Source organism: Onychostruthus taczanowskii, unplaced genomic scaffold, assembly GCF_017590055.1.
Source record: "Onychostruthus taczanowskii isolate IOZ18803 unplaced genomic scaffold, ASM1759005v1 scaffold16, whole genome shotgun sequence".
NCBI classification, from domain to species: Eukaryota; Metazoa; Chordata; class Aves; order Passeriformes; family Passeridae; genus Onychostruthus; species Onychostruthus taczanowskii.
Window position 1 is genome coordinate 2,077,962 of NW_024498795.1, and position 12,780 is coordinate 2,090,741.

Genomic DNA, 12,780 nt, shown 5'->3' on the forward strand with positions numbered 1-12,780 from the left:
CTTGCATTTGGCTATGTCTTCATTAGCAAGCAGCACAGCGGAACAGGAGCAGATCTTTAGAGTGAGTCAAAAGGAACCTAGCTCATGTGCCAGGGATGGCTCCAGGGATGAGCCACGTGCTAAGGGAGTCAGTGGAGGGTTTTGCTTCACAGTGATGACCCTGATAGAGCACTACATGCTAATATGGGTGTGCTCTCTGGGAATCTAGCTCTTGGCCCTGTGTGTAATCAGGCTGGATACAAAAGTACAAAAGGAGAGAGACAACCTTTTTTTTTTTTTTTTTTGGAACAGCCAAATAAATTTGAATGGAAGAGTGGGGCAGAATCATCTAGGATAATCACAAGAGGATGATAACATTGGTCTGAGTGCCTTTGGGCTGAGAACAGTGCTGTTCAGCAGAATCTTTGTGAGGTATTGCACTATTTCCATTAAACTCTCCTCTCAACTGCTTCACAAATGAAGGTACAATCCCACGTTGTCTGCCAGAAAAGACAATTTAGGCAAAAAGGACGGGATGTTTATGAATCTTAAAGTGGTATATGAAGCCCTCTAATGTTCATCCTAAAAGAGTGAAGAAATGCAAGTCACTTCAGTTTCTTCAGTGTTTTTAAAAATGTAATGCCTGGATAATCTTCTCAGAGGTGCATAACTTTTTCTAAAATAACAGATGAACTCAATAAAGTTATACACAGCATAGGAACCCAAATTATGAATTTCACCTTACAGTTGTAAAAAAGACCTTTCTTTTGTCTTTAACGAAAAGAAAACTATAACAAGGAATGAAAATAACGTTCTGTTGAGGGCTTTCTGTCATATTTGACATCTTAAGATCTTCCAAACCCTCACATTATGCTTCAAGTTGCTCTTTCAGTTTATCAAACAATGAATTGTTAGAAAGATATATTCCTAAATAACGTGTAAGCAGTAGCTTGCTTATCTTCACTTATATCTGGGCTACTTCATCTTGGATTTCAATGTTAACAGAAGCTGCATGTGTGGGACCAAGGCCCATTTCAGTTTTCAGCAGCCAGCATGTTACCATTTGATACTTTCTTCACTGACTTGGGTTTTGTAGCAAGGTGCTGAACCTAAAACCCATTTTCACCCCAGTAAAGAAGTAATTCCTTCTTCTGCTGTTGTTTTTGCAGTGCTTATGCTGTAGTCTAAAGATTCATTTGGGGTTAAGCCCCTGTAGACCTTATTTCCTTTAGATACTAAACTAATTCCTCTGAGCAGTAACTCTTATCACATTTGCAGACATAGGTGCTGTCTAAATTGTAGCAATTTCCTGACAAGGACTGTGAAAGCAAGAGCTTTTGCCAAGAACGCAAGAAAATTTTCAGCTTCTTATGTTTGGGGTGTTTGGGTTGGGTGGTTGGTTTGGTTTGGTCATGGATTTATTTATTTTATTTTTAACTCACAGCAATTTTCAGACTGGTTTTCATAACACGGTTCATTAACTAGCTCCTTTAAAAATATCTCTCAAGGGTACTACAAATGTATTTTGGCTGCCATTTTGTTGCTAGGAAGTAGGATGGTTACTGCAGCCAGAGAATGTCCCAAGCTCCTAATATCCACAGAAGTAACAAGGGTTTGTTGCACAGCAAAATATTCATTACATTAAAAGGGGAATGACTCTAAAATTTTCTGAAGGCTTCCCACTCTAAGCAGCCATCTATCCTGTGCTATTACCTATTTTTTATCTGCTACTTTTTTTTTCCTCTGGGAGAGGAAATTGTCTGGCTGACAAAATAAAGCAATCCTCAGCTTTGATTTCAGTGGAGAAATATTTTACGTTGACATATGCATGAAATAACTCAAAGAATTTGCTTTTAATTGCTTTGTAATAATAGTTTTGAATGACCTGTAATTGAAAATACTTCTCTCAGGTTTCTCCTTAATTAAAAGCAGCATTAGCTTTCTTCCTCATGGTATAACCACGTGAAACAAGGACAAATACTGGATTCTGCACCTGGGACAGTGTAATATATGAGTATGTAAGTATACTTGTATGGTTGTAAGAATGTAAGTATATTTATGTGGATATAAGTAGAGACTGAGGGACAAGAGGTGCACATGCAGCCCAGCAGAAAGTGATCTGGAGATTTTGCTTGATGGGAAGTTCACAATGAACTGTGAGTGTTCCCTGGCAGGCAAAAGGGCCAACTGTATCTTGGGGTGCTTTAAGCACAGTACAGAGAATGGGCAGTTGCTAAACCAGAGCACTGCAGTGGCCTCAGCTGGAGTATTCCGTACAGTTTTGGGCTCCACAAGATAATTAGGACATAAATATAAAATGTGTTGAGCCCAGGTGGACAGCATGGTGAAAAGAGTGGAGAGCATGACTTGGTATGGATAGGTGAGGATGCTGGGTTTGTTCAGTTTGGAGGGATGGAGCGGTGACCGCGTTGTTGACAATTTCCTCATGATAGGGACAGAGTTGGGGTGCTGATCTCTACTGTCTGGTGTCTGGTCACATGATGGAATGGCCTAAATTTGTAGTTGTAAGTTTAGATTAGATATCAGATAAAAATTCTTTACTGGGAGGATGGTCAAACACTGGAACAAATTCCGCTGGAGAGTGGTTACAACCCCAAGCCTGTCAGTGTACAAGAAGCAATTGGGAAATGCCCTTAGACAAGTGGTTTAGCTTTTATGTTTCCCTTTTTGAAGTTAGAAGTTGGACATGCTTATCCTCGTGGGTCTCTTCCAGCGCAGGAAGTTCTGTAGTTCTGTGATCCTGGTACAAAGGTAAACCTGCCCTTCAAACCCATTAGAAGGGAATTAATCTCTTCTGTGTATTTTTTTTTCACACTTTTGCTTAATTATATAGTAAAAATACATATTCATGCTAATAACTGTGTTCCTTCTTCTTTACAGAATTTTGGAAAATGGTAAGTAAACATATAAAAACCTATGATAAAGAAAATGAGAATAAAGCAATACAAAACATATTTTTTCAACTTTAATTTGTGTTTGCATACAAGAAATACTTCTGTGTGTATTACTGTGTATTATTATCTGTGTGTTATAGAACTTTCACATAAGCTTTATTTACAGTGAAGCTTATTCTAATAATTAACATAAGCCCTAAACACCGTGAAGAACAAGCTAATGCTATTCAAGTTTGAAATATAAAAGCCTACATGAATGTTGAGATAAATGATTTCTAATTTATAACATATTTGGAACTTAAATCTTACTCTTTTTAACTCTGCCCTATTTTAAGCTGAAAAACATTTGTATAATAAATGACTACTTTAAAATCTTACTGTTGTGCAAAACAAATTCTATTTTACATATGTGTATAGACACAGATCTTTAAAATTTGCATATTTCTATTGAAAACTCTCTGATATTAAGCAGCTGAGAAACTGGACCCTTGAAGTCCCTTTAAATTAGTCTACAATAATGGAAAATGCACCCAATTAGATTAATCTAAAGCAGGTCATGCTCCATTTCAAAAACAGCTGTTTGTTATAACAAAAGACAAGTATAAATCCTCAAAGTTCGGTGGATAAGATATATTAGTTGTTTATGGATAAAACTAGCCTTTACATTACAAGTCAGCATGTGAAGTCCTTTGAAGTCAAAAAATTAAATCCTTGTAGTGTCAAAGTCAACCTGTTCACAAAGAAAAAGTACTTATGTGAAAGATTTTTAATTAGATATGAAAGGACAGAGAAGGAAGACAAGTCAATTCTTTTCAAACTTCTTTGAATTTAGGCAGTTGGTACCTTTAGCTGTGTCCAGATTCTCTTTCAAGTCAGTCTCCAAAGGCAAGAGGAAAAATGGCTTTATTGTGTATAATTCATGCTGGTTTGGATAAAGCTGGATATAGTTTGACTTCCTGTCAGATAAATATTTTTTTCTTTAATTCTAGACTGCCTGTTTTCTCCATTGTCAGTTTTCCCCTCCACACTTGCTTGATTGGACTTGGATCAGGGAAGACAAAAATCCTGCTATCTTTGTGTGTCACCTTTTTCCTCTTTCTCACTGTTGTTGACACTTTATCTTGCTTCTGTGAAGATGAGATATCATTGCAGTCATTGTGATTTTTCCATTCTAGACAGTCTGTTTACTCCCACTGGGTATTTTTAAAATTATGTTTTTAAAGAAAGGTCTTTCTTTTCACTAATGTCAGGCAGAAGAGACAGTAAAGAACAATTCAAAACAGAATGTTCAGGTCCTTGGTTTCAGCTAAGTGTCTCAGGAAAGGCAGAGTTTTATCTCTGAATTTTTACCTGATTTATCTTCATTGCTTATCTAGCTATTTAACTGCTCTATTCACATATAATTTAATTATGTTCTTAAGGACAACAATCTTTAGCCACAGCAGCACTGTGGTACTTCAGCACTTATCCACTATAGAAGAGACACCATTTACTTTCAGTAGCAGAGATTGCTTTCAATAGTCATTTAAACTTGCAAACAGCAGAGAAATCTGAGCATAACAAAGAGCTTAAAATATCTTTATTACCACAGCAACACTGCTATGAAAGCAAGGTCTGCATTTTATTTTCCTTCTCGTAGTCTTCTTTCCATATTACTTGGATGTGTATTTAAAAAACCCCAACCTTTTATAGTTAAAATTGTGGCCTATCACCAATCATATATCCAGCAATACTTTTCTAAAAAATCATTTCCATACATGTAATTCTAAATCAGGAGAAGATGTTTTTTAGAAAGCCTAAAAATACACTTCATTTTTGCATTACTTTTTTATATTAGATGACTGTTATGGTATAAACATACTGAAACTGAGTGTGGAATAAATGCTATTGAACTCATGGGAGAACTGTAACAACTTTATGAGTATGAAGGATTTGTTTATTAATATAAAAGTACTTTTGAGAACTGAACTGTATTCAAAAAGAAAACTCTGGAAGAAAACTTATTTTATTGCTTCTTGTTACAAAGTAATTTCTAACAGTGGATTTTTCTCCTATTGCTTGCAGTTGTAGTAATCTTTCAGAATAGAAAAGCATTTATTTATTAAATGAATAAACTCTATCTAAAATTTTGGATCTTTTGAGCTATCCCTCTCATGTAAAGTTCGTGCACTCCTGTAGTTAAACTCTGAGAGCTACTGAAACAAAATGAGAGTTCCAATCAATTTCTGTTTCCTTGCAGGAGAGAAGAGTAAAGAGAGTTGTTAACCTACTGGTTATCTGGAAACCATGCCACCTTAAGTATTTTTAATCCTTTTTTGATTCTGAATTCCTGAGCAAATCCAAAATATTAAAAAAAAAAAAAAAAGGAATTTATTTGAAGTATCTATTGGTAAAGAGGTTCTACTTCAGTATTGCTTCAGGAAAAGTGTTCAGTGAAATTAAGATGATATTGTATTGTTTTTTAGAAAGAGCTAATTCTGTTTTACAAACTGTTGCAGAGAGCCAAATGACATTATTCTGTAGCTCTGTCTTTTTTGGGAAAACACACAGAGTCCACACAGCTGAACCTATTCAGCTTCACATCAGTGGCTACAAACACATATAATTAAGTAGAGGAGCTCCTCAGAGGAGACTGTTGAAGTGCTGCCTGCCTCTATCTGATTTATTTGTAAGTGTAGGTATTAATGTTATATAGCAAGTAGAGTAGCACACAGGGTTTTGGTATTCTCTAGAGGCTTACAGGTCTTTACTTGAGGAAAAAATGAATAGAAAACAGTAAATAAAAATCAGTATTTTAGCCTATTATGACATCCCTGTTATAGCCTCATGACTATTTAGTTTGAAATTCTGTAGATAAAGCTGACTTCTCAGTTTCAGAGTATCAGTTTCCAGAGACTATTTTAGTTATTAAGAGCTAGATAATTAGACATCTGGAAAAAAAACCTGAATATATTAGACATTATTGGGTTTTTTTGTGTATCTGTGTGGGAAAATGAAAAGCTTTCTTCTGAGTGATGTTCTGTGTCACATCACTTCAGTGTGTCCTATACACACAACCTGTTGGGATGTTATCATGAAGCCTGGATGCTCTATATAAATATCACTGGTTGTTTTAGAGTATTTCTGTCTGATATAATTTTAAAAATCATGTTTTAAACTTTTTAAATCTCAATATTTCTTGACTGTTTCACATGTCATTCAGATGTTTAAAAGAAGAGTATATTAAGATTAATTCTCTACCTTTCAATGATTCCTTGCCCATCTGACTGACTTCAAATTACTTGTTTCTCATTATGAGTGAAACATATACATGATTGTTTCCTACAGCATTGGAAATTTGTGTTTATCCCTAATTCAAAAATTGATGAGACTGAATGACTGTTATGATCCTGTTAGATATTAGATTTCTACTTTTTTGTTTTGTTTTGTTTTGTTTAAGATTGTTGTTATTATATACAACAGTAAGGTTTTTTTACAGAACTTCAGTAGCACAGAGCTGATAATTTTTTGTCTCTTTTTCTTTGGCTGGACATCTGGTGGCCATTAACAACCAAGAATTCTGATGTGTTATTCATCTGTGCTGATATTGCACAAAGGATTTTGCCACCTGTTCAATTTTTATCCACTGAATGAAATTATTGTATTTAGATGGGAAGCTTTTACTGCTTTGAGTTAAATGTGAAGGACATAGTATCAGAATATGAAGTTCAGCAGGCAGTGCTCACAAAACATACTAAATCTCACAGTTTTGAATCTCAAGGAGTGTAATTCCTCAGGGAAGGTTTGCTTGCAGTTGTTTGGAGCTGCAGATGTGTTTACAGATATTGAGTACTGTATTCAGCAAGTCTCTGTCTCAGAAAGTACAGCTGAAATTTTTTCCCAATTATTTTTGAGGTCTTGCATTTTTAGAATAGTAAGGATCCCACACTCTGGCCCTACCACTGACAATCTATGAGGTGGCACTGGTTATTTCTCAATTAATCTGAGATCATGATTACAAACACTCTGAAAATAATGAAGGAACAATCCCACAGCCAAACTTAAAGAAACAGGGTTACAGAGCTAATCTCTCCCTTTTCACCTGTATGCCAAATGGAACAAGAGGAGGTTTTTAAAAATATGATTCAGGCATTTATAATGTAAATCTAGTCTGCATAGCTCAAGTAATATGTCATCATGAATTTTAAGGATCCATTGAAATTTGGTATTATATCCAAAACAATGCTGAAATTTCCTATGCAGTTAATAGACTTGAATGCCTTTGAAAGCTTCCAGAGGGCAAGCATGCCCAACTAATTTTAGTTTTTTTAATTAATGGTTAGTCACATTGGATGTAATGCTCTTTTCTGATCAATGCTAATCTAGAAAAGCTAGAAGTGATTTAAAATGTACCAAGTCCAAAGGTTTAAACTATACAAAGTCCAAAGGAGATGAGATGCTCACAAGTTTGTGCACAAAAATGAGGTGTCACTGCTCTACTTAAGGCTTTTGGCTACTCTGAGGTGTTCAGCATCAGAAGGGCAAATGTCTTGGGAGAATGTAGTCATATCACCCTGTGTTAAGAGGGAAAAATATTTTGCATGTTTGGAATAGCATACATTGCATGCGGTACTATTGAACAAAATTCATTTGCAAGTGAGGTTTCTACAGCTGTAAATATGTTTGTATGTGTGGAATCATGAGATAGATGAAGACATTTCTTAGGTATATAAAAGAAAGAAAACACTCTTGCCCCCTGCAAACTCTCAAATAACTGTAATCTCAGAAGCCTAGAATTTTTGCATTAAATTCTCATTTCAATTAAATATATCATAATGAATTTACTTTGGGCTTGTATTTAGCTTTAGGATGAAGAGCAAGGACATTATGAATCTCAGTGAAATACATAATTTCACATGGGTTTTGGGGTATATTCTCCCTGCAAGCTTACAGAAATTCCTTACAATCAAACACTATTTCCTGTAGGGAGGTGACTGAAAGCTTTAGAGCCTATAGCAGTTAGGATCTGTGTTACCCACTTAAAAACTCTAATTTTCTTTTAAATATCATCAAATCATCAAGGTTAGAAGATACCTCCAAAGTCATCTAATCCGGCTGTCAACCTAACACCATACTAATCTCCCCTGAACCTATCCCCACATATTTGTAAAATAATAATACCAAATATTTTGTACCATCTGGAAAAAAGTAACCTTACTCTATTATGCCACCTAAGCAATAAAAATGACACTTTGAGATTAAAATAGTTTCAGATATTGTAAATTTGAAAGTTGTCTTCCATCTCTGGTTATATTCTTTGCTGCTTCTATTCATAGGAAAAGAAGAGTTCAAAGAGGGAAAAGAGATGCAATGGATCATCTAGTCCAAACTCGTCTAACTTCAAAGCTAAATTAGGATGCTCAAGGCCATAGCCACATAACAAGTGATTCCACTGTTACATTTCCTTGATGTTTCTATGTACAAAATAGAACTCAAATTTACTAAGCATTTTGCAAAACCTGTTTGATATTTTTAAAGTATGAAGAAGTTGTGTTGGGTCCCTATGATCTTATTTTATTTTCCCTTTAACTGATTTCAAAATCCCACAAAATTAACAAAACATTTTTTTATGTATAAAGACAGAATCATGTTGTTATGACAAAAAAAAAAACCCAAAACAGCCCAACAAAACCCCCCCAATCTTTTGAAATCAACTTTCTAAAACAAATGGTTGAACACATAACAAAGTCCATAAGAAGTACAGTTCACCAAGGCAGTCAAAATTTTGTTAACTTTTGTTAGCTTAGTTAAAAGTACAATAGGAATGTATCTTCTTTCTTTCAGTGTAAAACCAATAATTTTAAATTTCTTAGAACTGGAAGAAAGCTAGGTAGGTACAGCCATAAAATAGTGGAACACTTTAACTAAAAAACAACATAGAGAAGACACTATGAGGAATATAGGTACAAAGTCTCCCTCTCTACCAACAGATGTCTTTCATTTCTCTGAAGTGATTTTCACACAGCTCTTTATGTACAGAATTACCTCTAATGTATTTTTGCCTCACATGCAATCTCTTGATCATCTTCTAGCATGGAACATATTTTCAAGCTTTGTGTCTGGCATCCAAAAATCCCTCATTTCCATGTTGGCACACTGTCCTTCAAACGCTCCTGCTAGTATATTAATAGGGCTCCTTAGATGTTTTCTTCCACTTCCTGGAACCTATGCTAAATCAGATATGTATCCATTTCTGGAGGAAAAACAAAGTTACTCTGATCTTTTTTAGCCTTTGAAATTTTAAATGATACGTCAAAATCATTACTACTTGGTGTAAGAATCAGTAGCATTTAAAGAGTTGCCTTGCAAGTATTACAGAATTTGTTTGAAGGGCTGGACCACTCCCACTTTTCATTTTTTTCCATGGTTTTAACAGGGAGCAGGGGTACAGATCTATTCACTCCATAGAACTGCATAGGACAAAATATTTTAAATTGCTAGCTAGTTCTTTAAATTTCATAGTATTTTGAAATCTAAATGTGGTTTTAGATTTAATTTTCTCTTCTCAGCAACCTTTAGAGAGAACTATCAATTTATTCCACTTGAGAATGCAGGGATCTTACAAGGTTTTCAAAGTTAGATCATTGCATAAATAATACCCAGTTTTGCTCTCTCTGGAGAAAAACAAAAAAACCTAAAAAATTTACTTGAAATAATACTTAATTACCTTTCAAGTGAAATGAAACATGAAGTAGTAGAGTAAGATATCATAGAAACACTTTTATTTCAGATGACAATACTAGCATATAACAGGCTTTGATATGTTAAATAAACATTGTATTCTTAAATAAAGTTTGCACAAGATATTTTTATTTAAAAGTCCTGCACTGAATATGAGAAGAATAGATGTGTTTTTTAATATTGCATCTTTACTGGAAGGGATAATTTAGTGGGAAATCTGAAGTTTTTTTCCCAGAAGTTGGCTTTATACCACAGTATGTACTTTAACATAAATGTGGTCATTCTGGAGCTACAGTGTCCAGAGTCTTCCCCCAGTAACAACTACTTTAATGGGCAACAGTGGCACTGGTGTGTTCTTAGGACACAAATTGGCCCAAAATTTTCTGATTATTTGTATTTAAATATTGTATCTCCATTCATTTGAAGAGTTACACTGAATTGTAAACTCTGAGAACAAAATACACCTACCTTTCTTTGACATTTTTTTAACCATAGGTTTACTTTTTTTTTTTTTTTTTTTTTTTTTTTTTTTTTTTTTTTTTTTTTTTTTTTTTTTTTTTTCTTTTTTTTTTCCCAGTTTATAGATAATATTACACTTTCTAATCTGTCCTGGACTCAGAAGAGTGAGTATGTTTTTTTAGCTTCTCTATTCCTGCAAGGATTTAGACACCAAACAAGGAACAAATTAGTGTGGGCCTTCACTTGGAAAATTTGAACTTTAATAAAAATATGCTCTGCAGATTTCACTAGCTTTAACCTGGACTTCCTCCAAGATCTTTTGAATTCCCATGTAGTGAGTTTGGATGATAAAGGCACAGGCCACATGAGATTGTGCATCTCATACAAGGCAACACAGATTCAACACAGAAACAGTTTCAAGATAGCTGATTTCTACTTAGATGGCAAAATATCTTACTGAAATGTTATTTCAATGATTTTGTATATAATAAAAAATTAATAGTATATTTACAGGTGGGTTGTATCAGTTATGCTTACTTTGGCTACATGGCTTTGCACTTTCAGTTTCTGGGCTAAGACTGTCTTAAATATAAATTCATGATCTACCTCTTTAGAAATCAGCATAGATCTTTCTTTAAAGGTTGTTGAGGCTTGTTGGTGCCAAATACCATAAATATAGGAAAATAGGTCAGAGCAACTGTAGCTTCATCTATAGGGAGATTCACAACATCTATATTAAGTTTTTGATCCATAACCCTACTCCCAAGAGCCACTGCCTCCACTGACTAACTGAAGGCTTTATATTAGCTTGGCAACACAGCTCCTCACTCCAGGACTCTCAGATCTGGTAAATACCACCTAAAAGGTTGTAAAACTTTAAAAGAGGAGTTGAACTGTTTCAGAAGTTCAGGAGCAGACTGTAACTCATTCCTCATATGAAGGCCAACTACTATGCTCTCATGGAATAATTCTCATTTAATCCTACTTCTGATTCCTGAAGAAACCTCTCTTCCTGTGCTCATTTTCACAGGTACAGTGAGGGTTTAGAATATAGAAAATGGAACAGGGAGTTCTGTTTTCCATGTGATTGCATCTATTTATAGTTTAAAGGTTTTCAGCACCAGAAAGGCTAGATTTTATAGCAGCTGTATTTCCTTAAATCTTTAATGATTTAAACTAGCATTTTTTAGGTTCTTGTTTTCAAAAGTTGCTTATCACTGCCAGCTTTTCATCTATTAAAGAAATCAAATTTGTTCTCCTTTCATAACAGTACATTATGAATGCCACAAGGTGTCTCTGGCATTTGCTATTTTGTAAATTAGTTTAGAAATACCTGTGGTGTTTCTTAGTGAAATGGTTGTCAATAAAAGAATTAGCAGTGTTGACATTTAGATATTTATAGAACCCTCTGCTGCTCAATAAGATAAGATTGTAGTAAAAAAGAAACCCCTGTGGATTAAAAGTAATGTGCAGCTGATCTGTTATGTGCTAAAATGTCCCATTATTCCATAATATATATTCTGTTAGTATGTTCTGTCTTGCAAATCTATGACTAGCTGCCAAAGCATTTCATTAGCTAAATGAAACATAATAGAGGGTAGATGACATGCATGTGTTGGTAATCATTTATGTAGTTTGAAGTGAGACATGTTACCTTCCAAATGACCGCATTGTTATGTGACTTTTCCTTATCACTTCTAATATTTCCACAAGCTGCTGAGAAATTTCAGCTCTTTTGGTAATACCCTGGGTTACTTCTGGCATGTGGGACATGAATTAGTGCTCCACTTCTAGTGAGGAGGGGTGGAATGGGATTCTCTGGTAACTCTGCTTAGAGGATTGAGTTTTCTGCCCTGGAGGCTACACTCAGAAGCAGGTCACTCTAAATCTGCAGGCAAAAAGACAAATTTCTCTGGCCCTTAGTAGAAGCAGGGGATCAACTGCCCTTCCAAACCATTTAAGCATAGCCTGTTTTATTCTTCCCAGATACATGAAAGTCTAGGGCTGACGGGGAGCTGGGGGCAGGAACCCAATAAAGTAATGGGCAAACATGCAGCAGGAATCCCAGAGAAAGAATCAATAGGGAAATGATCAATTTTGAATAGCAAAGATGGCAGGGCATCTGTGTAACTCCAAACACTAAGATTCAGTAACACACTACCACCTCAATCTGTGTCAATGTGAGCATTTTCTTTTCTGTTGCCAGTGTAAGAAGCAGTCAGTTTAGTTCATTGATGAACTTTGCTCAGATTTGAAATATACCATTGCAGTCTACCTTCTTCTTTTTTAATAAATTCTCAGGTGTTGCTTTGCCTTCATGAAAAGTTTATATGGACAACATTAAAGTACCACAGAGTTGTTTTCTTTCTCGTCTTGACTGATGAAAAGTCTCACTTTTAGTAAATTCTTAACATGCAAAAATTTTGGACAAAATTTATTATTTGCTGTTGATCATATTACTAACTAATATAAGAGGAAAATTACTCCCAAGTCAATATTTGTTGGTTATATGACCATTTATAATATATCAAGGTGTATATGAATTTTTAAAAGTCTATATCTGAATTTTTCTGATACTTTCTATGGATATGTGTTTTCAGTTCCATACAACTTTGTTACAGTTTAATCAGTTCAAGCAGATATTTTCAAGAAAAATTTTCTAAAATATGACAAACATTTTAATGAATAGTTCAGATTAAAAGAATTG

At 34.7% G+C, this 12,780-nt stretch overlaps 1 long non-coding RNA gene across 1 annotated transcript; it reads left to right on the top strand.

The window, feature by feature from the left end:
- The first annotated feature begins 2,709 nt into the window (after positions 1 to 2,709).
- LOC121333137 lies at positions 2,710 to 5,229 on the top strand. The gene is made up of 3 exons (XR_005952246.1): positions 2,710 to 2,751; positions 2,881 to 2,894; positions 5,134 to 5,229. It is a non-coding gene; the product is annotated as an uncharacterized LOC121333137 (long non-coding RNA).
- Positions 5,230 to 12,780: the final 7,551 nt, after the last annotated feature.